We start from the raw sequence: 16,699 nt of genomic DNA, 5'->3' as shown, positions 1-16,699 counted from the left end.
CAAATATGTACAAAGTGTAATAAACCCAACCATTATGCTAACATGTGCAGAGAAAGCAGGAAATGCATGAACTAAATGCAGTAATGGATTCTTTTCACCTTCTGGTTAAGTAAAAAAAACCCTAGGAAAGTAAATGGCAAAAAATGTCATTGTCGCAGAGTTATGCCTCCATCCCTCCACATCTCCATTCTACTACTGTGAGTAGTAAGGAATTCTACAATGGATAAAAGTAAAATCTCCTTCTGGGATTCAAGTGACCTAAATCTGATCCAAAGCCCACTGAATTCAACAAAAATAATCACATTGGCCTCAGTTAACTTTGGATCAGGATCATAGACATCTCTACTGAACATGATTGTAGAATTTAACAAAAATATAAATGCAGATTCTCATTACTCCGTGCTTCACTAATCTATACATTTTATGATACCCATTAAATATTTCTCTTTACCCACTCCTCAGTTGTATGGTTTGGCCTGGCATGAACACAACACTTGTGCTTAGCAGCTTGTCTATGTGGCAAGTTAATGTGTGTCAAGCTAGGGTGTGAGTCGACAATGAATCAGCTTGCCACACTGTAACTTGCTATGTGGACCCTGCTACAGTGCAATAAAAATCCTGGAGTGTAGTTTAGCCTGCTATATTTTCAAGCAACAGTATGTTAAGCCATACTCTGGGACTTTCATCATGGTAGCATGGTCTCCACAAAAAGCTGGTGCGCTGCAAGCTGATGTGCTGCAGATTCATGCCCTTTCATCCAAGGATCTCATAGCCCTTTACAAATATCAATAAGTTTTATTACCACCATTTTACAGAAAGGGAAACTTAGGCACCGAGCGGTTAAATGAATTGTTTGATTACACACTGTCAGTAGCATAGATGAGACCAGAACCCAGATTCCTGCCTATTGGTTCTTGCTCCAGCTGGTGGAAGTATTGACTTTAGTAACTACAGAAAAGATAAATGTATATAGCAGGTTTCCCTATCTTACCTCCTTCTTTGAGGGAGAGAGGGTTAAAAAAAACCCTCTACTCTTCAGTAATGAAAATGGGGGAAAAAATCTGCAGTTTTTCTGTTAAAGTGCCAGGCTCTAAAATCTGTCAGTTACCTTTTTGCAGGATTTAATAGGAGAAAAAAGAACCTATAAGATTTCTAATCTGCTGCAGTAGAAAAGCAAGAAAAAGATGGTTGAATGCAGTTGAATAGTGACAGCAAGTTAATCCTGAAAGGCACATGTTCAGCTCTTACAGGAAAATACTTGAGTGGCTTGAATAGAAAAGTCACATTTATAAAAATAGCAAGAGTCCTGTGGACGAAGTGGGTTTCTGCCCATGAAATAAATTTGTTAGTTTTTAAGGTGCCACACGACTCTCACTGTTTTGCTAAAAACAGACTAACACGGCCACCCCTCTGGAACACATTTATAAAGTATTTGATTTTTGTATAAAAGCATCTGTGCCATGTCTCTATGCACACCTGAAGCCTCTCAAGCACTTCTAATCAAATAGAAGGCCTTGCAATTTGGACTGAATTTTCAGAAGTATGTGCCCACACGGTCCATACAAAATATACATGTGCGCATCCATGTGCAAACTACTACTTGACGGTGTGTGTGCAAAATCTTTAGTAGCATCTTTCATATGCAATTATTTTCAAAAATAGTTTCAGGCCAGAAAGTACTCGGCATTCTCAGTTGTTCTTGTCGACTGGAGAACACTTCCGGGATCGATTGAGTGGGTCTCCACAGCCCACTCAATTGATCCCGCTGCATTGATCTTAGACATACCCTAAGACTTTACTTAGCAAAACTCCCATTACAATGAGTAAATCTTTAGTAAATATCTTAGAAATTGGCCTTATTTTTCAGAACGTATCTACTCTCAATCATTTGAGTAAATTGCTTCATAAGCCTCAGTGACGCTTACATGTGATGGTATTATTTGCCAGTATTTGAATAGACTCTGAATTTTTCTATATTGCCTCAACTTGAATTCCAACTGACAGTTCTAAACTAGCTCTAAACTAGACCTCAGATGGGTTGCTGAGTGTAATTTCCTGACCTGTCTTGTTGGTGTGAATCAGTCTTTTCATAGTTTCACAGTATAAACAAATCGGTGTGGAAAAGAAAAGTCACAATGGAGGTACTAGAATTTAAAAAAAAAAATCAAAATCTATCAAACCCAATGTTGTTAAAAACAGCACATTTTAATATGTGAGTGTCAACAAAATGTGACTTTGAATTGCTTTTGTGCTAAATTGGATTTTTAAGGAAATTAAGTTACAGATACTGCCAGTTCTCCTACATTTTTGGCTCTATTTCTTTCCGGATTTCCTATCTACACTACACTGCACAGCTGATTATCATGCATACTTCACAAGGTGTCAATAAGTATCTGGCAGCACCACTAGAAGAAGAGCCAAACCTGCATCTAAGGACACAGTTGAAGCAATAACCAGCATTAGCTGAATAAATGAAACTCATTAATTTATTATTTCATGTGCAGACAATTCATCGTGGGTTCCATCAAGGTTAATTAATTTATCACTCTAAACGGACCATAGGGGAATGAAGAATACCAGCTGTTGAATTTGAATTCTGTTTATTACTGGTGAGTCAACAGAAGTCAAGGGACTTGTAAACAATTTAGATCTCATTTTTATGATAAAGTGACAGAATTATCAACATTTGCTGGTACCCACTCTACATGTAATTTTAGTGACCTACAAAACTGGAAAGAGGTGGTGATGTCTGTTTTATGGTTTACAAAATGAATAATAGCTTTTCATAAACATCTTGAAAACACATTATTCTTCATCCCCCTTAAAACTCTTTGCCATGAAGCCTACAAAAAACTTGACAAGGGCTAGGCTGCTGATGTGCTGAGACCACAGCCTATCCTGCCAACCAATATTGTTTCATTGTTTCCTCGTATTCCCCTTCCTCTGTCTGTATCCATCTCTTGTCTTATACTTAAAATTGTAATTTCCATGGCAAAGGGACTGTGTTTTGTTCTTGTTTTTATTGAACTTATCACAATGGGGTCCTCTTCCAGGACCGGGGCTCCTAGTTGCTGTGGTAATACAAATAATAAATATATAGTGAAATACAGTGAATAATAATATGATGAATGAAACCAACCCCCAGTAACAGTTTATTACACATGGATCAATAGGTGGAATCTCTGGTTTGTATGAGAATCATAATATTTTGGTTACTAATTATTCAAAAATCAATTATATTCCTCTTATAGAGGAAGAATCACTGTTGAGTGTTTAAAGGAACCTTGCATTTTTTTCTTTATTTTTAGAAATAGAATGATTTTTTAAAAAGCCTAAAATCCATGAAAGTAATAAAGATAGTAATAAAATAGTGTAATGAGAGTCTTTAATGAACAATTAACTAACCTGATGTGGGAGAAGGCAAGTCTATTGGCCACATCATAGTTTAGATGAGTGACTCTCAACCTCTCTAGACTACTGTACCCCTTACAGAAGTCTGATTTGTCTTGTGTACCCCAAGTTTCACCTCACTTAAAAACTACTTGCTTACAAAATTAGACATAAAATACAAAAGTGTCACAGCACACTATTACTGAAAAAATTGCTTACTTTCTCATTTTTATCATATAATTATAAAATAAATTGGAATATAAATACTGTACTTACATTTCAATCTATTAAACAGAGCAGTATAAAACAAGTCATTGTCTGTGTGAAATTTTAGTTTGTACAGACTTCACTAGTGCTTTTTATGTAGCCTGTTATAAAACTAGACAAATATCTAGATCAGTTGATGTATCCCGTGGAAGTCCTCTGTGTACCGCCAGGGGCACATGTACCCCTGGTTGAGAACCACTGGTTTAGAGACATACATAAGTGAATAGAATTTTAAATCCTAGTTCTCTCTCTGACCTTCTATTTTTTTAAATGTTATAAGTATGTTCCTTTTTTCAGCCTCTTACATGGAACAAGAACTCATTCAGCAGCATTTGAGCTCAAGCTGAATTTTCAAATCCATCCTGTTTGCGTGTGTTTGAAATTAAGCTAAATGTATTTCCTCATTCTAAATGTATACTGTCTTTTTTATAGATGGAGTGGTGCAAAACCCAATTCTGTATGCTACATTTGTTTTTTGTTTTTTAATTGCTGCATGACTGATTGCAATTTGGGAAGAATGGTGTGTGTAAAAAATTCTTCTATTTCTGCGCTGAACAAAGCAATTGAAAAAGTACACAGGGCAAAATTAATCCCTTGTGTAACTTCACTCATGTCAGTCTTGGATGAATTTAGCCCTAGTAAGTCTTGATCCAAAAGCCCACGGAGATCAGTGGAAAAAATCCTATTGACTTCTGTGGGTTGTGGCTCAGGCTTAAATGTTGAAAGATTAAAAAATTTAAGCTCCTATTCTCCTTTGTTAAGCAATGACATATGTACAGGAGCTTGACTATTAACAGTCCCGTCCTCCTTCTTCCCCTTCATAAAAGAAGGTAGAAGTAGGAGTTGAAAGGACCAACTACACATTCTGGTAATTCACTAGATCTACTGCTCTGTTGCACATTAGCATATCAATTCAGTTCAGTCAATGGAACTATTTTCTGTTCCTTGAATTGAAACTGGTAGAAATACACAGGAGTTACCATTTGCAAAGCAGAGTAGTTATTTGAGTGAATTCAATATTAGAATTTGAAATGTATTTATTTAGATTTATACAGTGCATAAACAAAAAGTACCCCAACCTTAGCTCTAGTCTAGCAAAGAAATGAAACTGAGAACTGTCAACATTCTAATTCTGGACCCAGAGGTTACCTTAGAGCATATCTACTACATTGGGCCCCACACAAAGCACAACTGAAAGAAGGCACTGCTTCCTTGTTATACCCTATAACTTAGTGGTTACAACAGTCACCCAGAATGTGGGAGAGACAGGTTCCAGTCATCTGCTCCTCTTCCTGATGTGGACTTTAACCCAAGTCTTTCATCTCCCAGGTGAGTGCCCTAATCACTGAGCTATGGAGTATTATGGGGTGGGTTCTAATCACTCCTGTTGAAGCTGTTCCACTTTGTATAACTATATATTGTAACAGGGCCAGACCTGATGGCTACAGGACAGTATATATATTAGTCCCAGGATTAACAAATCCTTGTTCCCTGGGTGATTCAGCTGGGGCTACTCCAGGGCAATTAGGCCAATTAGGCAGGCTGAGGCCAATCAGGGAGCTGGTCCCAGCAGTTAAAAGCCTCCCAGACAGACAGATGGGGGTAGTTGAAAGAGAGTTAGAAGAAGGAGTAGCAGGGTTATTACAGGGCTTGGCGCAATCCCTGTTGCTACCACAACACAAAGGTATCGGAGGCAAGGAGGGAGCCTGTCTGGGCATGGCTAGGGAGCCTAGTGACAGAGGCCTGAGGGAGGATCACCCCCCACCTTCCTGGGTTCCAGGAAGCAGACCACAAGCAGTAGGGCCAAGGACAGGCAACCCAGGGATGGCAGTAGCTCATGGACTAAGTAGTTGAGGTTATTCCTCACAGGGTCCCTAGTGCGGGGCCTGGGGCAGAGAGTGGGACCCCTCTCAGCCACATTGCTGCATAGCCAGAAAGGGTGCAGGACCCAGAGAAGGGCCAAACAGGCTGTCCTCGCCCCTGTGTGTGTGTAACTATATTTTATAGCTAATATAACTATATATTATACACAGACACACACATTGGGCCACAGAGAGTGAGAATGAGTATAGCCCAGTAGTTAGGGCACTCCCTAGATGTGGGTGAGTCAGGTTCCAATCCCTGCTGCAATGCAAATTTAAAACTCTGATGCAGACAATACTTAATATATTGTTTGATGGTTTACTTCCAGGACTTCACTGTATGGTTTGTTGGAATTCATAAAATGTTCTCTATATGGGTTTGATCCAGCAAGTGCAAAGCACTCTGGTCCAGATCTAGCAAAGCATTTAAGTGCTTGCTTAACCATAAACATTTGAATAGTGTTGTAAATGTCAGTGTCAATTCATGCACTTAGATTCATAGATTCCAAACCAGAAAGGACCATTGTCATTATCTAGTCTGACCTCCTGTATAACATAGGCCATAGAATTTGCCCAAAATAATTCCTAGAGCATATATTTTAGAAAAATATCCAATCTTGATTTTAAAATTGCCAGTGAGAGTTAATCCACAAAGACCCTGGTAAATTGTTCCACTTGTTAATTATCTCACTGTTAAAAATGTACAACTTATTTTCACTCTGAATTTGCCTACCTTCAACTTCTAGCGATTGGTTTGTATTATACCTTTCTCTGCTTAAAGTTAAGCACATGCTTGATGAATGGTGCTAGGACTATTAGCACTTCGCACATTTGAGCATAATAAGAAACAAGTTAGAACCAAAATGTTCAGTGCTTCATATTAGGCACTGTATGGATTTTGGTATGTCTGTAGAAACCAATATTTGCATTAGATGTATTTTGCTTACTTTCATTTTAGGAATGTTATGTGATGTTTTCCCTTACAATAGTCCACCTGCTGTTGACATACAAAAATTTAGTATGAGTAAAGGAACATTTCAAGGAAAAGATTGAAAATGCTGGAAGCTGATAGTAGAAAGTCATTTCCTGCTAGATATAGTGGATGCTTTATGACTTGCTTGGTTTTAAATATTTTCTTCACCTCAGAATGGAGGACTGCATTAACAATTTCATGTTCAACACTTCCAGTGCATCGAGGATTATTCTCATGTCTAAGCATTAACATATATTATCTTGTTTAGTCCCCAAGCAGGGTTATATTGTTATGTAGAACCTTTGGATTTTCTGAAATGCAAAGCTATAAATTATCTTACTTTTTCTATCTGTGGAAACTAAAAAGGTGGCGAGAACTAAAGTATTTCAACCATTTTTAAGATGCTCGATGTATTACAAAACCAAAAGCCCTTACCCAAATACAAATCACCCCTTGGTGAAGTTACAGCTGTAAAGAGAGATACAGCACATCAACCAAGAGATAAAATGTATATGGATGTTGAAAAAAGAAATTCAGGGATTGTTGTAAAATGGATACCCACTGGGGCAATTTAAGGAGTGATCTATAAGCAGATATAGTGTGAGTTAAATGTTAGTGAGTAGGTATCAAGCTCAGGGTACATGTATACTAGCAACTGTACATGTCCATGTACAGGCATGTCATAACCCCCCTGTTAGCCACATAGAAACTCTTGAAACCTGGGGAGTTCAGGGTGAGTAAAGGGTGAACAAGGTAGCATGTCTGAGGGGTCCAGGTAAGTACCTGTGTTAGCTGTGGCACACCCCATACGATCCCAGTTTGCAGTGTGGATGGGGGAAAGGGGCAGGTACCAGTTCTCGAGTTTCAAATAGCTTTCCACCCTCATTCCTACAATGCCCTGCATCCTTTTCTTCCTGACCCTTACCCAACCAATAAATGTCCCTGTGCCCCTGTTTTCATTAGTGGTAGCAAGCTGCGCTGACTGCATGAGAACAGTTTTCCACTGCACTCCAAAAACAGAACAATACAGGTGAACATGGATACAACTCCAAGAGCAGCTGCTCAGCATACCTGGGCGCTGATCAATATCTAGGCAGAGTATGCTGTCCTCCATGATTTTGGTTAGAGCAGCAGGAACATTCACCTGTATTAGGACATTTCATGGAGGCTGGAGGGGACGGGCATTGAGTGGACCCCATCCCCGAGGTTTGAACGGATTAAGCACTTGAGCCTCTGGTAGAGGAGGGTAAAAGACTCAACAGTTGGTCAGGGAAGGCTTGTTATACATGCCTCTTCTATGAGGAGCTTGACCAACTGCTGTGAAGGACCCCCAGTACTGAATCCGAGGTGGCTCACAATCTCCTTGTAAACCTGGCCATCCTCATTGTCTGACAGGACCCAGAGGAGCGTGAGAGCGAGGAGGCAGCAGGGACTGCGGATGATCTCCCAGGAGATCCGCAGGGCAAGGAGGTGGTTACTCTGCACCTTCCCCTCAGATCCAAGTTGCAGAAGCCCCTCATGATGAACCTGAGGCGAACCCTGCATCGCTGCAGGTACCCAGACCCTCAGCTGGTAAGTTATAATGGCCCATCACCGTCCCCTCTTGTTGTGGTGCTAAATTCCCAGGTTTAACATCCCGGGTATTTGAAGCAATGTGCATTTATTTTTGGTCCCTGGATAATGTGCCAGGCATGGGTCTGTCTGTATATGTGAAGTGCAGTGCTGATGCCATGTTATTGTCACACCTTTTCTCCTTAGCAACCTCCTCCAACCTTCCCCCCTCCATCCAGCCCCTGCTCTGTTCCATTCCAAAACAGTCCTCAAGTGAGAGTTATAAAGAGAGGATTTTACTGATTTCTGATGAACCACAATAACAGGCTCTGTGTCTTGGCTTCCATTTTTTTAAAACACTTTGAAAGTAAAAATCAGTGTGTGCCTGTGTCTAGGCAGTTTTCAGTCCCTGTCAAGCAGTTAGGGACCCATGGCTGTGTGGCGCAGGGAGACGATGGTGGGAAATGTCACGTGGGGGGAAGGGAACAAAATCATAGAAAACCTACAGTTGGTTGTCTAAGGAAGAATTACTGTTTTCTCCCTGGTAAGTTTACAGATTTATACTTCTCCCAGCATCTTGATCTTCCCTTCCCATAAAAAGCGTGGCTTAGCAGACCGGGGGCAGGCAGGGAAGAAAGGTTCTGCTTGGGGAAGAGAACAAGGTTTTAGATACTTTACAGTTTGTTTAAGAACAAGTTAGGTCTTTTCTCCCTTGGAAATTTAGAAATTTACAGCATTTGTCCCTGGTCTCTGCCCTCTCCCTGCATAGAGCCAGGCTGCGTACGCTGTGGGGAAAAGATTCTGATTTTAAGCCCATAGAAAAAGCAGTGCAGTGTCCCTTTCCAGTTGTCTGAAGTGAAGGTTGTGGTGCTGACCTTGACTTTCAGGAAACCTAATGAAGTTGCTGTGTCTCTTGCTCCCTGCCCTGCGTAGGGGAGGCACAAGGGCAGAGTTTCTAGTACAGCCAGGAAGAGGTGTGGTCACGCTTCAGCTCTCCCTTTGCATGAAGCCCTCACATCCTAGCCCAGAATGTAGTCTATTTCCATTTGAATTTTCTCCCAATCCCACAAACCTATTTCAGCAAGTTTCTGTTGCAGCAGGAATTTCAGCTGGTTCTTGAGGTTCACTGGCATGCAAATCTGCTTGCCAAAACTCTCCATTCAGCACTATGGAGGGGTGACCATCAGCACTTCCCGTCAGCAGCAACTCTTCTTTCCCACTATGGTATATTGAAAACTGGTATGTTCTCCAAAGGTTGGCCAGCCTTAATGAAAGAAATTGTCAACTTGTAACACTGCCCCAGGTAGGAATTTCCCCATCTCCCCACAACCCCTTGAGACAGTTTAAACATTTTCAATTGTTAAAAACACGACTAAGCTTTTCTCACTGTTCTATGCCTATATGCCTTCCTTACAGGCTGCAAAAGGTTTTTGAGAACCAAGAACATTGAGACAGTTACATTCCTGGAATGCACAAAAAAAAAAAAAAATCAAAATTGTGGCCTTCTACAGCACACTTACGTTATGTGGTGGTGGGATTTCTCAGCTTGTTCCAAGCGCCCAAAACCTAATTCTCTTTCTTTTTGAATTGGCAGGACCTTGGACTCCCAAGAGGAAAACCATGCCATCAAGAAGTAGGGGTAGACAGACAAGATCATGGAGGACCTGTTTATAGGCGTGGACAGGAGAAATCAGGAGCAATTTGAGTTCCTCAGGGCAAAGGAGAAGTGGTCTCTTCAGCACAAGGAGAGACTTCTGGACTGGCTCTTGGAGGTGGAGACATGGAATAGAGAACGTGAACTTTCCCTAATGGAGATCCTAATTGAACTGGTGGCTGACGGAGTGCAGCATCTGCCTGCTGTGGAGGCCCCAGAAACATCCCCATCAGTCTCCTCTGCTCTTTCTCCTTCTCCAGCTGGCACCCAGAGTGCTATTTTGCCTGGAGACCCTTATTCAAGTACCCCTCCAACCAGCCAGGAGGACAATGATGGGGAGCCTGCAGCAGGAATCCCTGATCACTAGAACACTGACCCACCCCAACCCCTGTTGCAGGAGACATCCCCATATTTCACTGAGCCATTTTCCCCATTGTTTACTCCTCATGAGGAGGGGAAGAAAACAGGTGAAAACATATTAAAAAGTGGGCCGCATTTTTGGTTTTGATTACTTAATTTTTAACATTTTTTCCCCAGAATATTTCCTTAAAACATATTCTAAGGACAATCTCACTCTGGAATTTTTTAAACAGTTTATTTTTGCATAGCTTGCATATCAGAGAGGACTTATACACCGTGCCTCTTTTCTCATAAATGAGTCTAACAGGTAGTAGAATCACTACATTGATCACCAGCACTACATGCTTCACACAGGCCTGGGCTATGACACAAACAAATTACTCATTTTTAAAATCAGTTGGTGCCATATCAATGTCTAGATGTTTTGGATTCGTTAACAGTTAACTAATCAAAATGCAGTCTTACAGACTCATGTAATTAAGCTTTTCTATATAAATAAATACAAAGTCAAAAAAGCACTATTGCCCCGGTATTTCTCATGATACCTTTTTACAACTTTTGTGATGGCAAGTAGTTTTACACACTTGTGTTCTGCATTGTGATTTTCCTGGGAGCAGTATGTAACTGAAATAAGGGTAGTACAGGTCTTAAATGTTGAGCACCGTTAACTTCAAATTAAGACATAATACATTGAGACTGCTAATACCTCATAAAATTTGGCTGTACTGGCAGGACACAGTAATATAGTGGTGAATAGTTTAGTGTACACTAATATTTTCCATTACAATTCCTTTTATTGGCAGATGTATCTTTAAATACTGATTTATCCAACTGCAAAACCCCTGTTCTTATCAAGGGACATTGGTGGTATAATCTGAAGACAAGTGTGAAGCTAAGAAATACAAAAGAGAAAACTACAACCAAAAATTTAAAAACAAATCTTGTATTTTATGATCATTCCAGGGGAAAAAAAAACGGAAAGATATACAAATAGTGGGGAATATGGTAATTATATTTTTCCTTTCAGGAATCGACTACAAAAAGAGATTTTGGTAGAGCAATACATACTGTTTACTAATTCTAGATCTTGTTAATTGGATGTGGATCAGTAAATATGCTTAAACTCAAAGAAAGGGCACCAAAATACAAGTTTGCCCAGGGATCCATTTTCCCCAAGGCCAGCCTTCCCCTCATAACAGTTGGCACAGATACACTGTTCAGAACAATAATGTTCCCAAGGAATAAAATCTTTTCTTCCACCTTCAAAGAAAATCCTGATCTCCTCAGCATGTTGGGGTCATGAACCTTTCCAGTGCTCTCCAAGTGAGTATTCATGAATCTGCTTCTATGGTCCACTAAGCCTTGAAGAATGATGGAATTGTAACCTTTTCAGTTCACATACTCACTTGCTCTTAGTGATGGGCAAACTCTAATGATGTGTGTGCAATCGATGGCCCCTGCACAGTTCAGAAACTCCAGCCTGTGAAAACCAGCTCTTATTTCACAAACTTTTTCCACCTGTGGGTAAACCTTAGTGTTAATTGCCACACAAGCCTACACAGCCACAACCTCAACCCCAAGGTGGTTTGGAATGGACCTATTGCAGTCTGAGGTTGCCAGCTTCCACAGGGCAATAGCACCCCATTTCTGAACCAGTATGGAATTCCTGAATTGCGTATTCTGGCACTGGAGCATTGATGCAAACTCCTTACACAGCTCTATGAAGGTCTGTTTGCTCATGTGGAAGTTCTAAAGCCCCTGCTAGTCATCCTAGGTTTCCAAGATGATGTGATCCCACCACATGCTGGTTTTCCTGCACCAGAAGCAACAGTCAACCAAAGGTCACAACGTGCAATAACAGCAGTCAACATACCTATCCAGTGAGACATGAATGGTCATTAATCCTGAAGGTCAGCCATTTTCAATGTATCATAAAACACTTCCAGATTCCATTCAGCATCTTGAGGCGCACCTATTCCCCTGCATAAATATTTGTCCCGCAATGAGGAGTGGGAGCAGGACATGGTTATCTCACTGATCCAGGTCTTCAACTGAGTTTTTCAGGGAAAAAAAGTAAGGGGCGATGTGACCAAAAAGTGCCACCTGCAACTGTCTGAAGGCAGGGAACCGTACCAACAACACACAACAAAGTGGATCTTTGAGTGTCTCTTTGTGATGTACAGAATCCTGGGATACCACTCCTGGAACGTTAATACTATTTTTGTGTACCTACAGTGGCAATGTATATGTGGGTATACATGTATACACTGCATTATACACATGTCCAGCACAGTACATGTGTACTCTTGGACATGGGCATCACACGTGAGCATGGACATGATATGGACTCAGATATGTGCACCACTGTAGACATAGCTTAACTGACTGACTGAGTTTAAGCCAGTCTGGGCCTTACATTTGTCTGTCTAAAAGTTTTATACTGTCACCCATTACTGTAATACTGCACACCTTCCATGTAAAAATCAATATGAACAGGGAAGTTCCTCATGGACTTCATAGAGTTGCTGGCACTTCTTTTTCAGAATCAAAATTCAGTTTGGGGTAGGGTATAGATAGATATAGTTTAATATATCACACCTGTGCAAAGAATGCTACAACTAATGCAAGTGAGTAGAAAATTTTGCTTTTGTAGTGAGTGACACCCTGTTTGCACAGCTATAAATGCAACAAGGGCAAGACACATAGAGGAGAGTCAGGCCCTTTGAATATAAGTTTGTATAATTTACAAAGAGATAAGGACAGAAGAAACCTTAAATTATACAAGTTTATACTCCCTGACACTCACTTAAACCCATATCTGAATTTGGCCTATTGATCTTATTGCAAAATCGGTTTTCTGAGTACTCAGTAAAATAGGTTCCAGGAAATTTTGGTCATATGCAAATATTATGAATTCAAAATTTTTCTTTGTAAGATAACTTTGAAGTTTAAGTTCAGTTGAATAATAAGTTTCCCTTTAAAAAAAGTAACATTTAAATAGCATTATCTTTGTAGACTGATTCTAATGAAATTCAATGTCAGAACGTAGTATTCCAGGAAGAATTCTCCCATTGGCACTCAGGAACACAATGGTGGAGAGCAATAATCTCCTCTCAATCTGAAAAGGGTCTGCTTCCCAAACTGCAGTGCAATATTGAGAGGTACTAAATATAAGTCACTACTCCAATTACATTAATGAAGCTGTTCATAGAGCTGTGTGGAAAAAAATCATCACTGTATAGAAAAATCCAGTTTTAATCAGGTTTGCAAAAAAGGAACATGTTTCAATTTTCTTGTAGAAATCCCTCATTGCTAGGCAAAACGGAAAGAGTTTTTGCATGTGAAACATTGTCATTTTGGTATATGACTACTCATGATGTGAACACATAATTTTGCATAGCTCTGACTCACTGTAAAGGAACTGTAAACAAAAAAGTTTATCAAATATCTAGTGTTAATAGAGCACCACACAAGTCTGTATGTAGCAGCTCCTTGAAAATCTTTTCATTTTCAAATAAAAAGATTTTCTGAACCAAATTTGCAATAGATTTATGACATATAAAGCAATTAAAAAAAACTATTTCAATTTCTCAGGCACCTATTCCTGCACGGTTTGAACTGTGAATGCCTGGATTTCACCAAAGATTGCATAAGCTAGAGAAGTATCTCGGAGACCTGATAGCAGTATTAACTCTGCTTCTTTGAAGGCCTCTAACCACAAGAGAATAATTTTAATTATTTGCTGCTACATTAAGTAACTTAAATCTAAGCAATAGAGTTTCAGTTGACTAGTAGACAGAGATATCCCAATGCAGCACTACTCTGAATTAGCTCACAGCAATACTCCAGCAGTCCTAGGATCGGTGATATAGCAGTTTAGTAGTGTTTGCCATCCTCACCGGTCTGCAAACATATGCATAGCGCTCCCATGGAAGCATGCTTCAGGATTGCTTTTGCAGCACTTGAGCAGTACCAGCGAAGAAATGTATATTTGATTCCTTGGCAGTCTTTCAATAGAATGGACCTTCTTTGCCAGTACTAACATCTCTTGAGTAAGTATGTGAATATATCTGGGATAATAAGACTTAAGCACAGACAGAATGATATGTGGAATAAAAATAACTATGACTGACTACATGTATTTAACTCCCCTAGACTGCTTTGAAAATCCCTACCCATGATTATGGGTAAGGACCATGTCAGCAACTGTTAGTGCTTGCATCACAATGCTCCATGCATGATTTTCAAAGTGCTATGATACCAGTCTCGAATTGTGATAACACCAGATAACACTTACTCCTCTCTGATTAATATATGACAGTTACGGACTTTCTAGTCTTCTCTTTGGGCTCTGATGAAGGAAAAGTTACCCAGAGAGTGTCAATATTTCCAGGAATTAGTGACTAAGGCACTGTGGACGCGCCCCTGGAATCGGGGAGCAGCGTCCGGGTCTGGCTCCCTCTCTGGGTCCTCCTCAGAGGGGGACCAGCCTTCCCGGCTACCTCCCACTGGGAGCCATCTTGCGCCTTTCCCCAGGCAAGCAGTCTATAGCCAGGCCCTCAGGCAGGGCTGGCGAGGCAAACAGTCTATAGCCAGGCCCTCAGGCAGGGCTGGCGAGGCAAACAGTCTATAGCCAGGCCCTCAGGCTGGGCTGGCGAGGCAAACAGTCTATAGCCAGGCCCTCAGGCTGGGCTGGCGAGGCAAACAGTCTATAGCCAGGCCCTCAGGCTGGGCTGGCGAGGCAAACAGTCTATAGCCAGGCCCTCAGGCTGGGCTGGCGAGGCAAACAGTCTATAGCCAGGCCCTCAAGCAGGGCTGGCGAGGCAGCAGTTTATAGCCAGGCCCTCAAGCAGGGCTGGCGAGGCAGCAGTTTATAGCCAGGCCCTCAAGCAGGGCTGGCGAGGCAGCAGTTTATAGCCAGGCCCTCAAGCAGGGCTGGCGAGGCAGCAGTTCATAGCCAGGCCCTCAAGCAGGGCTGGCGAGGCAGCAGTTCATAGCCAGGCCCTCAAGCAGGGCTGGCGAGGCAGCAGTTCATAGCCAGGCCCTCAAGCAGGGCTGGCGAGGCAGCAGTTCATAGCCAGGCCCTCAAGCAGGGCTGGCGAGGCAGCAGTTCATAGCCAGGCCCTCAAGCAGGGCTGGCGAGGCAGCAGTTCATAGCCAGGCCCTCAAGCAGGGCTGGCGAGGCAGCAGTTCATAGCCAGGCCCTCAAGCAGGGCTGGCGAGGCAGCAGTTCATAGCCAGGCCCTCAAGCAGGGCTGGCGAGGCAGCAGTTCATAGCCAGGCCCTCAAGCAGGGCTGGCGAGGCAGCAGTTCATAGCCAGGCCCTCAAGCAGGGCTGGCGAGGCAGCAGTTCATAGCCAGGCCCTCAAGCAGGGCTGGCGAGGCAGCAGTTCATAGCCAGGCCCTCAAGCAGGGCTGGCGAGGCAGCAGTTCATAGCCAGGCCCTCAAGCAGGGCTGGCTGGTGCAAGCCGCTCTCTGGAGCGGCACAGCGGGGAAGGCTTCCTCACGGACGGTAGGGAAGGGGGAGGGGGACGCAGGCCCGCCCGTCTCCACTGCGTCCCAGCCCAGGGCCCTGATAGCGGCAACAGCGTTTGCCGCTGGGTCGGTGGGGCTCCAGCCACAACACACCGCCCAGGTTGCCCCTGACTCAGCCACTATCGTGCGGCTATCCCTGGGCTTCTTCCTCCCCGAAACCCCCGGTACCTGTCTCCTCTGGGTCGCTGAGGTAGGGTAGACCGGCTAGGCCCTCATTGTCCACAGGTGGCAGATCGGGTAGCTCCATGGGCTCGTCTTCGGGGGGTAGCTCCTCCAGGTCCTGCGGCCCCCAGGCCCCGGGCAGAGCCGGTAGGTCCTCGGGGTCCCAGGCTCAGCACTGCTCTGGCAGGTCTGGTTCTGTCTCCCAAGCCCCGGGTGTCTCCGGGGGGTTCTCCTCCGGCTCGTAGTCCGCTGGGAGCCCCGACGGGCCTTCTTCCGGATCCCAGGCCGAGGGGGTCTCTGGCGGTCCCTCCAACTCCCAGGCCGTAGGGTACCTGGGAGAGGCCTCAGTCAATCCCCAGGCTGGGTTTAAGGCCGGCCACTCCCTCTCAGCCCGGCTCCCCGGCCCGGCCTTGGCTAGGAGCTCCGGAGGAGATGCGTCCTTCCCCTTCGGCCGCCTCCTCTCAACTGAGCTCGCCGGCCGGGCTCTTAAAGGCCTAGCTCCGCCCCCCTGCTTCCGGTCAGGTGGGGCCACTGGGGCCTTTAAAGGCCTAGACCCGCCCCCTTGCTTCCGGTCAGGTGTTTCCCTGGGGCAGGCTTCTGTCAGCCAGGGTGGGTCTGTGTCCCTCTCTAGGTCCTCCTCAGAGGGGGACCAGCCCTCCCGGCTACAGGCACTTACAACAGCAAATGAGAGTTTGATCCTCACTTGCCTTAAAGTTGAATTAAAAATACATATATATATATATATGTATGTATGTAATTATTTTAAAGTTAGTCTCCTTCCTCGCTACTAGTTTCTGAGTGTGATAAGCAAACCTTGTTGGGGGTGGGGGAGTGTATGTTTATATGTGTTTGTGTGTGTGTTTTCCCCCTTATGTTTGGAGCCAGGTCAGAGGGGAAAGGGTGCTGGTTTGGGATGGGGTCTTCCATCATGTACTGAACTTTAC

The 16,699-nt window shown here is 43.1% G+C and overlaps 1 long non-coding RNA gene across 1 annotated transcript; it reads left to right on the top strand.

Annotated features, from left to right (window-relative positions):
• The first annotated feature begins 5,267 nt into the window (after positions 1-5,267).
• LOC137141985 (uncharacterized) lies at positions 5,268-12,032 on the top strand. The gene is made up of 3 exons (XR_010916808.1): positions 5,268-5,341; positions 7,888-8,064; positions 9,638-12,032. It is a non-coding gene; the product is annotated as an uncharacterized lncRNA (long non-coding RNA).
• The last annotated feature ends 4,667 nt before the right edge of the window (positions 12,033-16,699 follow it).

The sequence above is a fragment of the Emydura macquarii genome, unplaced genomic scaffold (assembly GCF_026122565.2).
Source record: "Emydura macquarii macquarii isolate MOO-44397 ecotype Brisbane River unplaced genomic scaffold, CSIRO-AGI_Emac_v2 contig_3128, whole genome shotgun sequence".
Classification (NCBI taxonomy): domain Eukaryota; kingdom Metazoa; phylum Chordata; order Testudines; family Chelidae; genus Emydura; species Emydura macquarii.
The sequence above is the reverse complement of the archived record's forward strand: the minus strand, read 5'-3'. Positions and strand labels throughout refer to the sequence as shown.